Raw genomic sequence first — 11292 nt, 5'->3', positions numbered from 1 at the left:
GCACCACCCCCCGCCGGGCGGCCTTTCAGAGAGCCGGCGCCGCGCGCTCGGGGTCGGCCCGGTCGCGCGTCCCCGCCGGCGGTCGCAGGAGCGAGGGCGCGGGCGGAAGCGCGGGTTCCCCGTGGGCCTAGCTGCAGTGCCTGGGACGGCGGCGTGGCCTTCTTCGTTTCCGGTAGCGAGGTGTGTGTGCGCGTGTTCGTTTTCGCCTGGTTGGTTGTTTTTGTGACTAGGGTGGGCCTGGCTATAAAAAAAAAAAAAAAAAAAAAAAAAGTCCCTTCCTTTAGGCTCTTGTCCCGCACCGGACAGCTCTCAGTGACGGCGGTCCTCTCCGGGACACCGGGGTCTGTGCACCTGCCGTCCCTCCAGCTGCCCGGCGCACGCGGGGGGACCGCCTGCCGGGTACCGGATGGATGGGGGGCGCTCAACCGACTGCCCCGCCTTCCAGCACAGCTAAGATGGTCGGGAGCCAAAGGAAATCCTGTAACGTTATTCGGGAATTCTTCCTCCCGTGGAAACAAAACGGACGCCCGTTCCATTCGGCACAGTCAGCACGGGCTGGGGCGTCTTCAGGATGCGGTGGCTCCGGCCGCCCAGGGCAGTCGGGGCTCCAGCTGGAAGGGGCCAACGGGACTGAGTTTATGTCACGGGGAAATCGCAGTCCACTTCCGACCCTGCCCGGTTCAAAACCTGGCAAGACGTTTTCAACTCACCTTGGAGGTGACCGAAAACCTTTTTTTGTGGGCGTTATATGCTTTTGATGTTGTAGCCACCAAGAGGATTTTTGAAACACGAAACTCCTCTGGGCATTTTTAACTTTAAAGCATAAAAGTTGTCACGGTTGCGAAGCACCTGCAGAATGCAGACGTAGGTATTGTGGAACACAGTGGGTCCGGCCCTCTTTGCAACCGATTCGTGGAATACAAATACCACAGCCAGCCCTTCGATACCCAGCATCCTGCATTAAACATCAGCTCGGCTTTAATAACTGTAAATATTACAGCGTTGCGTTTTGTCCTTGAACATTTTACTGCCCCTACAGATTTTTATTTAATTTTATTTGCTATTCCAATATAGGTAACACAGTGTTATATTAGTTTCTGGTGCCTCCACAGTATTTCCATATATGTTTGCAAGGGACAGCTTTATGATCACTCTGGCACATATTTCTGAAACAAAATGTGTATAAATTGAAATTCGTTTTTTTCCAAGCAAGGCACCTGGGGGGGCTCAGTTGGTGAAGTGTCTGACTTTTGGTTTCGGCTCAGGTTATGATCTCACAGTTCATGGGTTCCAACCCCCGGCCTCTGGCTCTGTGTTGACAGCACAGAGCCTGCTTGGGATCCTCTCTCTCTCTCATTCTCTCTCTCTCTCTCAATAAATAAATAACACTTGAAATTATTTTTTCCTGTGATCAAAAGGCTCTAAGTGTTAAAAATTTCTCTTTGATTGCATTACTGATACTAGTTTCAATACTTATTAGTTGATCAAAACAATACGGATCAGGGGCATCTGGGTGGCTCAGTCAGTTCAGCGAATGACCCTTGATTTCAGCTCAGGTCATGATCTTCATGGTTCGTGGGATTGAGCCCTGCATCGGGCTCTGCACTGACAGCACAGAGCCTGCTTGGGATTTTCTCTCTCCCTCTCTCTCTGCCCCTCACCTGCTCTCTCTCTCTCTCTCTCTCTCTCTCAATAAACAAACTTTAAAATAGTTTTAAAGATTTAAAAATTAAAAAATGTAGATCACAAATGTTGATAATTACTAAATATAAAAAGTAAAACTATTATAAATGCAATCTCAGTGGGGGTGTCAGCTTATATTTGAACAATGTTCAACTGTGTGTTCATCAGTATTACCTATTACTAACTATAATAGGGCTCAGCATAGATTCTGCTCCTTTTATTGCTGAAGATTCTAAGTGTTGAAAACCTTCTTTACATAAGTAAGTATAGATAGGACCAGAAAAATGTCATTTGTCAATTTTTCACAGTATTTTGACCTCCTGTTTTATACCTCCAAAATCCTTTAATGATCTTTAATTAAAAATTGTAATTAGTTACTAGCAGACAACTCAATTTTGTTGAAATCAGTGACTTGGAAACCACAGGCCCTTTGTTCCCAGAGAGAGTTGCCAGAGTTAGCAAATGAAAATACAGGACACCTCGTTAAATTTAAATCTGAGATAAAACAACAAATAGTTTGGTGGTATAAGTTTGTCTCATACAATACCTTATTCATTGATTATCTTACATTCACATCGAACTGGCTGTCCCAGATTTCATCTGGCAGCTCTATACCCAGATTTGAGAGTCATTCATGTTCTCAGCACTAATGCCAATTATCTCCAATTGTTCAGGAAGACTTTACACCTGGGGTGAGACGCTATTTTACAAGCCAAGATGGGTGAGCACGAAGCCTTCTCTTCAAGAAGAGAGCCCCACGGTGAACAGGTTGGTGACAAGGCGGGACAGCCTGGCCCCCTTCGCAGCTCTTGTTTTCAGGCTGATTGGATTTAGGAAGAGCCCCATGTGGACTTGAAGCACCAGGCTGTCAGTTCCTTTAACACTGAGTTCCCACTTGCCTGGGGCTAATCTTTGTGAAGACGTGGTGAGCCTGCCCAAGGGAGTACCTGTCCCCACTGAACGACCAGCGGCCTGAGGAATCCCGGTGGGACTGGCTTTCCCAGGTGCTTCGGGCACAATGAGAGTGGACAGGAGACCTACCTGCCAGGCCCCGGAGTGCATGGCCACGTCTCCTCCGCAACATTTCACGCAACTTTAACGATGGATTTTTAAAAAATGTTTACTTATTTATTTTAGCAGAGACAGCGAGAGAGAGAAAATGGGCAGGGGAGGGACAGAGAGAGAGAGGAAGAGAGAGAGAATTCCAAGCAGGCTCTGCACTGTCAGCACGGATGTGGGGCTCGAGCCCACAAACCATGAGATCATGACCTGAGCTGAAAGAAAGAATCAGATGCTTAACTGCCTGAGCCACCCAGGCTCCCCAGTGATTGATGTTTTAAAAATAATTGTTTTCCTATAATAATGCTAAGGTGCACAGGAGCAAGGCTGCATGTATTTTGTTCAGCACACTATTCTAGTACAAGCAGGGTACCTGTAAATGGGGAGTGTTCAATAAATCTCTGTTGACTGAATGACAAAAACGGACTCAGTGTATCCACTTGGACCCTCTCTCTCCTAAACCTGCACCCATTTTTTAAACAGTGAAACATAACTTACCTTTTCGCTCCCAACTCTGTGAATATCCCAACTATTTTATATAAAAACTCCACTTTTCCTTGCAGCACCCAAACATCACCTAAATGTGTTTTCTCTCCAATACTCTTGTACACACAGAAGGAAGCGAGGAAATGCTTCAGGACAATGACAAGATAGACACACGAGGCCATTAGTATCTGGTTTACAACAGCTTTCTTCTGCTGTCCATGTCTAAGCAGGGTATGAGAAGCGTGTTCACCCCATTCCTGGTTTGGAGCTTCTAGGACTCTCAACTGCGGTGTGTTCTCATTGTCCTATTCTATTTAAATCAAGTTTAAAATATGTTTCCCTTGAGGGCGATCACGATGAAGAAAATACTCCCTCTCTGGAAGGAATTTCCCGTGGTCGTAAGTGCTCTAATAACTTCAGCGCCAGTCCAAGGGGATTTCACTCTAAGTTAGTACATTTTTAGTTAAGGAGATACATAGAAATTCTGCCCCGGAGTCTAGAACTGAAAGTAAAAGTGAAATCTAACAGAGGGGACGTGGTGTTCCTGATTCCAAAGCAAATACGAGAGTCACTGTGAACGTTGGGGATTTCCTGGTCTGTTGGCAACTCGTAACTTACAAATAAAACACAGATCAGCCTTGAACAACTGCTAATGAAGAAGTTTACCTGAAAGTGTCTGTTCGTGTAGACAAAGTGATGACGCTGGGCCTCATACATGGTGGCTTACTTTTGATTTCTTTGTCCTGACAGTACTTGGCCCATATAATTTACATTACACAGTCAAAGTGCACACCTTACGTGCACAGCTCATGAATCTTAACAAATGTGTATACTTGGCGGACCACCAACCAGACTGATACCAAGAACACTTTCCCACCACCCCAGGAAATTCCTTCATGCCTGTTTTCCGTCAATACTTATCTGTATAGCCCGGCCCTCCGCCTCAGGCACTGTTCTGGTATCTTCTACCTCAGCTTTGGTTTGTCTGTTCTCACACTTCACAGAAGTGGAATTGTGTGGTGTGCACTCATAAAGGCTTCTTTCACTAACTATTTGTAGTTTCATCCACACTGTACCACATCTTAGCAGTTTGCTCATTTTACTGACAAATGGTATCTATTACCATAATCTGTGTATTCATTCTCCTGCTCATGGACGTTTGGGTTATTTCCTGGTTTGACCCCTTATGCGGAGTGAAGTTACGAACATTTTGGTCTGAGTCTTTGCGCGACTCTATGGATTCGTTTCTGTTTTGTAAACGCCTGGACACGGAGTCGCGTGGGGTAGGTGCGTGTTTGTTTTCACAAGGAACTGCCAAAAGCTTTTACAAAACGTTTGCAGCACTACACCCTGCCAGCAATGTGTAACAACTCCACGTGCTGAACATCCCTCCTAGGCTTAGAATTGTTAACTTTCTAAATCTGACCTCTTCCTGGGAGTATGTCCTGGTATCTCATTATGCTTCTAATTTTTATTTCCCTGGTAATTGATGATGAATATATTTTCATATGCGCCTTCACGGCTTCGATCTCATCTTCCGTGAAGTGACTGTTCACATCTTCTATTTTTAAACTAAATCAGTGAGGCGCCTGGGTGGCTCAGTTGGTTGAGCGTCCGACTTAGGCTCGGGTCATGATCTCACGGTTCATGAGTTCAAACCCCATATCGGGCTCTGTGCTGCCAGTTCAGAGCCTGGAGCCTGCTTTGGATTCTGTGTGTCTCTCTCTCTCTCTCTGCCCCTACCCGGCTCACACACTGTTTCTCTCTCTCAAAAATAAGTCAATAGTAAAAAACATTTTAAACTAAATCGATTGACTTTTTATTATTGAATGAAGGGAATTCTTTACATATTCTGCATATGAGTCCTCTGTTGTGTGCATTGTGAATATTTTCTACAAGTTGGTGGCTTGCCTCTTGCCTTTACTAACAGTTTCTTTTAATAAGTAGAATATTTTAACTCTGATGGAGCCTAAGTTAATGTTTTCTTTTATGTAGAGTACAATTTATATCCCATTTAAGAAGTCATTACCTACCTCAAGATCATAAAGATTTTCTTCTATGTTTTTTTTCCAGAAGCTGTGATATTAACCCTTATACTTAGGACTATGATTCATCTCAGATTAATTTTTGCACATGGTGTGAGTTGAGGGCCTAGGTTCATTTTATTTATGTGTGTGTGTGTGTGTGTGTGTGTGTGTGCTATAGATAGATATGTACATATGTAGGTTTCACACCCAGCATAGACCCCAACACAGGGCTTGAACTCGTGGCCATGACACCAAGACCTGAGCTGAGATCAAGAGTTGGACACTTAACCAACTGAGCCACCCAGGTGTCCCTCTTTTTTTTTTTTCTAAATATTGTTCCAACACTGTTTATTGAAAAGACTCTTTTCCTCATTGAATTGCTTTGGTGTCTTTGTCAAAAATCAATTGAACTTACATATGGAGGGGGTTTTTTTGGACACTGTATTGTGTTCTGTTTCTCTATTTGTCTATCTTTATGCCAGAAGCATACTGTATAAGTCACTGTATGTTTAAAATAAGCAGTGATACCAAATACCATTAGTCAAACTTTGTTTTTTTTTTTTTTCAAAATTATCTTGGTTGAGTCCTTTCAATTTTTGTATAATTCTTAGAATTGTGAATATCTTTTTAATTTTTTTTTTCTTAATTTTTTAAATTTATTTTTGAGACAGAGAGAGACAGAGCACAAGCAGGGAAGGGACAGAGAGAGAGGGAGACACAGAATCGGAAGCAGGCTCCAGACTCTGAGCGGTCAGCACAGAGCCCAACGCGGGGCTCGAACTCACAGACTGTGAGATCATGACCTGAGCCGAAGTCGGATGCTCAACCGACTGAGCCACCCAGGAGCCCGTGAATATCTTTTTAAAAGTTACCAGGAATTTGATTAGCATTACGTTCAATCTATAGGTCAATTTTAGAAGTACTGATGTCAACGTTATTGAGTCTTCTTTTTTTAACGTTTATTATTTTGAGAGAGAGAGTGGGGAGGAGGGGCGGAGGGAGGAAAGAGCAAGAATCTCAAGCAGGCTCCATGCTGTCAGTGCAGAGCTTGGTGCAGGGCTTGAGCGCATGAACCATAAGATCATGACCTGAACTGAAACCAAGGGCTAGATGCTTACCTGACTGAGCCACCCAGGTGCCCTGTTACTGAGTCTTCTAATCCATGAACATAGTATGTCCCTCCATCCATTGCCTTATTTAATTTCCTTGTGTTGAGTACAAAGATCTTACCTTTTGTTACATTTATTCCTAAATATTTTATATTTTTATGCTGTAGTATTTTTTAAATTTAGATTTCCAGTTGGTAATAATTTTTTGTTAATTTTTTTCAATGTTTATTTATTTTTGAGAGACACAGAGAGACAGAGTGTAAGTAGGGAAGGGCAGAGAGAGAGGGAGACACAGAATGGGAAGCAGGCTCCAGGCTCTGAGCTGTCAGCACAGAGCCTGATGTGGGGCTCAAACCCACGCACTGTGAGATCATGACCTGAGCCGAAGTTGGACGCCCAACCGACTGAACCACCCAGGCGCCCCGGTAATATTATTTTTAAACTGAGTGTTCAGTTATTTGTTGTTAGAAAGTGGAAATAAAATCAATTTTAGTATAAGGATCTTTTGTCCTGCTGCCTTGCTAAATTCACTTATTGTAGCCAATCCTTAGATTCTTCTGGATTTTCTTTAGCAAACTATCATGTCATCAATATATAAAAACGGGCATCTGGGTGGCTCAGTCAGTTAAGCATCCAACTCTTGGTTTTGGCTCAAGTCTTAATCTCACAGTTTATGGGTCTGAACCCCTGTTGGGCTCTGCACTAACAACACGGAGTCTGCTTGGGATTTTTCTCCCTCTATCCATTCTCTCTCTGCACCTCCCCCACTTGCACTTTCTATCTCAAAATAAATAAAGTTACAAAAAAAAAAAATTTTTCCAGGGGTGCCTGAGTGGCTCAGTCAGTTAAGCATCTGACTTCAGCTCACATAATGATCTCAGGGTTCATAAGTTTGAGACCCACATCAGGTTCTGTGCTGTCATCTGGAACCTGCTTTGTATCCTCTGCCCCCCCCCCCCGCCCCTCCCTCTTTCACACTCTCTCTCTTTCTTTTTTTTTTAAATTTTTTTTTTTTTCTTCAACGTTTTTATTTATTTTTGGTACAGAGAGAGACAGAGCATGAACGGGGGAGGGGCAGAGAGAGAGGGAGACACAGAATCGGAAACAGGCTCCAGGCTCTGAGCCATCAGCCCAGAGCCCGACGCGGGGCTCGAACTCACGGACCGCAAGATCGTGACCTGGCTGAAGTCGGACGCTCAACCGACTGCGCCACCCAGGCGCCCCCACACTCTCTCTCTTTCAAAAATAAAAATAAACATGTTTAAAAAAATGTCCAAATATCTTTTTTAAATAGATAAAAACAATTGTATTTCTTTCTTTCATTTATTTTTTCTTGCTTGATTGCACGAGTCAGGACCTCTAATACGATGGTGATGAGACTTGATTAGGGTCAACCTCCTTGCCTTATTCCTCACTCAGGGAAAAAGTGATGTTAACCGTAGATTTCTCATAGATATTCTTTATCTGATTGAGGAGGTTTCTTTTTTTCTGTTTATTCTGTCAATATGGAGAATTGCTTTGATTTATTTATGAGTATTAAACCAACCCTGCATTTCTAGGATAAACTCCCCTTGCTCAGGATCTCATAGCCTTATTATGTATTGCTGGATTTCATTTCCTAATATTATGTTCAGGATTTTTTAGTTGAGGGTAGAAAAGGAGAGAAACAAGAGGAAAATGGAAGTGGAATAATTAAGATACCAGGAACATAGAGCACAGCTAGCACAAACTATTTAAGTTCGGTAGAGGAGGTAAGAGCTGATTAAAAGTCAACAGTTTATATTAAACACACTTGTTGTGTCGGTGACCAGAGAGAAGGATGTGATGAAATACACTTACCCTGTTCGATCCTACGAAGTCAGTGTCACTGGCAGAATTTCACAGCCAGGAGGCCTCAGGCAGTGGCCGCAGACTCGCATCAGCCACGGACAATTCTCTGAAGTGGGTCGGGGCGTAAGCAGTTAGTGGCTCTCACGGATTTGGGTTTCGGTGCAAAGGGAGATAAGGCAGGCAGATTCACAACAGAAGGCAAAAGAACCCGAGGCGTGTGCCCCCGGACTGGACCGATTCTTACAGGGGCCAAACCAGCTGAACACGTGAGCCATTTGCGGGAGATGATGCTGGGAATGACAGTCTCCTCTGCTGGCTAGGAGATAAAGCTCTCGGACCCCGGGGAAGCTTGTTTGGGGCAGAGGAACTGGGCGAAGACTGGACGACGTCGTGGGAGAGAGAGTGCATCCAAACGCTGTGTGTGCGTGTGGGAGCGCGCTGGGCTGACTGGTCTCCCCACTCGCAAAGCTCCCCAGGCTCCCTGAATCCGTGCCTAGGAAGGTTTGAGGACGTGTCTAAGGGGCAGCAACTTTAAAAGCTGAAGCGATCCATTCCAGAGGCCTGCCTCCCTCATCCTACCATTTTCTCGGGTGATGAGGTGGAGGAAGGGGAGCCCCTGGAAATACCAGGATCCTCAGGGCCACGCCTGCTCTGCTGTCCGAAGAGAGGGTGTCGGATCACAGCCCCTCTCTCAGGGGTACTGGGAGGGCAAGAGAGACACGGGCGGTACAAAAGCCCAGGAGGCGCTGGCCGGCCGGGTCACGCACCTTGGTCCTGGCCTCGGGCAGATGCAAAGTGTGCACTGAGGCGCCTTCCCAGATCGGGAGCAGGAGAACCAAGATTTGTTGTTGAAACGGTCCTGCAACCTCTGAACTGAGGGGCGTAAAATCTTCTCCAAACGAAACAACCTAAACCGTCTAGGGAGCCGGAGGCCTACTTGGCGAGTCCGGGGCTTGAGGCACGCGGAGGGAGCCGTGGCAGAGGCGACGGCAGGCCCCGGAGGGACAGCAGTGCAAGTCTGCCGCTGGCTGTCCGGCTGTGGACTCCGCTCTCCCCTCCGTAGCCACGTGGCACCACGTGATGCAGACGTCACCGGCGCCCAGCCCAGATCCCCTCCACCACCCTGTGCACCCGAATCCCAGAGGCACCAAAGCTGCTAACGGGGACACCTGTGACCCACCTGGAGCATTACCCCCGGTCGGTGTGAGTCTGAGACCACGACCACAGCTGCTGCCACTGCCTCCCCGCTCTTCCCCTGTGGACCCGGGGAGGCCAGACCCTGTCTTTGTTCGGCTCACTCTCCCTGCTGGATGCTCTCCCCTCCCTTGCCACAGGCTTCCCTGAAGAGCAGGACACTTGACAGATCCCGTGGCCCTGAATCCCCGTGCCAGCCTCTGTTGCCAGAGAGCCTAACGGAGTGGTGCCTGGAGTGAGTCACCCGCCAGGCGCCCACCTGCCCTCAGCTACGGGGGCACACAACCCTCCAGAGTGTTGTCGGGAAAAAGTGGGCTGATGTCGTGAGGCACTTAGAAGAGTGTCTGGCCCACAGAAAGGGCTCGGCCACTTTAGCTCTCATTATGAGAGGTTGGTGCCGTCGGATATAAAGATAGGGTGGTTCTTCATGATGATCTTCAGAATGCCCGATCAGTACAGTTGTTTTAGGACGGCTGCTTCTCAGGCCAAGTTCATGTCTGACTTTTACCATGAGTCACAAGGAACACGGTACGTGGCCTCTGTGGTTCAGAACCCACCACCCCACCTGCGAAAAACAAACCCAACGTGCATCCATACTAAGAAGAGGAAAATACACAGCACGTGTATGTCCCTCCCCCAAGTCTGTCAGTAGAGCGGTAATCAAATACATGATGTTTGGACCATGGAACATCGTACGACTGTAGAAAAAAAGTAAGTTGCCTCACAGAAGCAAACTCAAGTTCTTTCTGGAGGAATGCAACCTCAGAATGGGTCTCAAAAACCCACCGATAGAGCCGCAGTGAATATGAGCCTCCATGTAAGGGTCGTAAGACGTCCAGAGTCATCAGATGCAAAAAAAAAAGTACACCCAATATGTTTATAGAAATACAAGAGGGGGGCCACCGAGTGCTCTGTTGGTTAAGCGTCCGACTCTTGGTTTCGGCTCAGGTCATGAGTTCGAGTCCTGCATCAGGCTCTGTGCTGACAGTGCAGAGGCCTGCTTAGGATTCTCTCTCTCCCTCTCTCTCTGCCCCTCCCCTGCTCGCTCACTCTCTTTCTCTCAAAATAAATAAATTAAATAAATATTTTTATTTTTATTTTTATTTATTTTTTTTACGTTTATTTATTTTTGAGACAGAGAGAGACAGAGCATGAACGGGGGAGGGGCAGAGAGAGAGGGAGACACAGAATGGGAAGCAGGCTCCAGGCTCCGAGCCATCAGCCCAGAGCCCGACGCGGGGCTCGAACTCACGGACCGCGAGATCGTGACCTGAGCTGAAGTCGGACGCTTAACCGACTGAGCCACCCAGGCGCCCCTAAATAAATATTTTTAAAAAAAGAAATGAAAGAGGGAATTGAAAACATGGGTAAGGAGCAGCAGATTATAAAAAATAAACAGGCAGATTGGTAAAAGGACAGGACAGCACCTCCAGAAACTGAAAAATAATCACTGCATCGAAAACCATAATGAAATCATTAAACTGCTGACAAAGAGATAATGAACGAACTTGATACACAACCTGTGGAGACTGCAGCACAGAGAGACGAAGACACCAAAGGTTTGCCTAATTCCAGAAAGAGAGAGAGAGCAAAGAGACAGGGAAAATCCAGGATAAAGATGCAGTGGCCGAGACTTCCCCAGAAATTTTCAAAGACTCATAGCCCCAGATTCAGTGATTTAAGGTGGCAATTGCTTCATTAAGCCACAGCCAAACAGAAACGACCAGTGAGTATTCTGGAACGGAGGACTTCCAGACATACTTGAAAAGTCCTTTCCAAATGCCAATAAGAACCTTGGTTTTTTAGGAATGTTCTCGGAGACCACTTCTGGACTTACCTTGTCGGTCCATATTATCTCTTTTAAGGCAGAGGTGATGTAACAGACTCCTTGTAATCAACGCGAA

The 11292-nt window shown here is 46.1% G+C and overlaps 1 long non-coding RNA gene across 1 annotated transcript; it reads left to right on the top strand.

Moving 5' to 3' along the window:
* The first annotated feature begins 2 nt into the window (after nucleotides 1-2).
* On the top strand, nucleotides 3-3614 carry LOC123602234. The gene is made up of 2 exons (XR_006714421.1): nucleotides 3-180; nucleotides 2358-3614. It is a non-coding gene; the product is annotated as an uncharacterized LOC123602234 (long non-coding RNA).
* The last annotated feature ends 7678 nt before the right edge of the window (nucleotides 3615-11292 follow it).

This window comes from Leopardus geoffroyi, chromosome D1 (assembly GCF_018350155.1).
Source record: "Leopardus geoffroyi isolate Oge1 chromosome D1, O.geoffroyi_Oge1_pat1.0, whole genome shotgun sequence".
Lineage (NCBI taxonomy): Eukaryota > Metazoa > Chordata > Mammalia > Carnivora > Felidae > Leopardus > Leopardus geoffroyi.
This window is presented reverse-complemented; position numbering and strand designations above follow the sequence as displayed.